Here is an 800-nt window from a genome sequence, read left to right on the forward strand (position 1 = left end):
GGAGAGAGGGGAGGGCGAGAAGAGGAGAGGAAAGGGGGTAAAGAGAAGTGGGGAGACGGAGAGGGAAGGAGGGTATGGGACGTAAGAGGAAGAAGGAGAGAGGGCGAAAAAATGAAAGGGACTTGAGCGAAGAAGGGGGATGGGAGGGGGAAAGGGCGATGAAGGGGGGAGGTAGAAGAGAGAAGGGGTTGACCGTGAAACACACAAGTGGGGGTTTAGGCGAAGAAATTGGAGGGGGTTGGGGCGAAGGAGGAGGTGGGCGGGGAGAGGGAGGATGGAGGGGGGGGGCGGATCCCAGGAGAGATAGGCCTTGCATTCTGCCTATTAGAAGAACCGCCGTCAGTGTGACAGTAGAAACAAATAAAAATAAAGAAGTTTGGAGTAAATTGAGTAATGCATAATTATACAAGGACACAAACATAAACAGACAAATAAAACAATATTCAAATCACAAATAAATCATACACAAACGAACAAACAACTAAACAAATACGAAAACAAACGCAATAGACACAAGAACGAATAAGAAACGAAACAAAAACAACAGCAACAAAAACACACCACCACTTCACAGCCGAACAACAACCACCCTAAACCGCCTTAGTTAAAGAACGGAAATGAACAACTAAACGGCACAACCAAACGGAATCTCACGCCCTCAGACCTCACCGGATGTACTTGTCTGCAGGAAATTGTCATTGTGTTTGTTTTATGTTAAACCCATTAAGCCTGTGTTAAATCCCGGCCGAGGAGGAACGTGATCCTTGTGTATTTGTTAAATCTTACATCATCTTTTTTTT

The sequence above is a fragment of the Penaeus monodon genome, chromosome 21 (genome assembly GCF_015228065.2).
Source record: "Penaeus monodon isolate SGIC_2016 chromosome 21, NSTDA_Pmon_1, whole genome shotgun sequence".
NCBI classification, from domain to species: Eukaryota; Metazoa; Arthropoda; class Malacostraca; order Decapoda; family Penaeidae; genus Penaeus; species Penaeus monodon.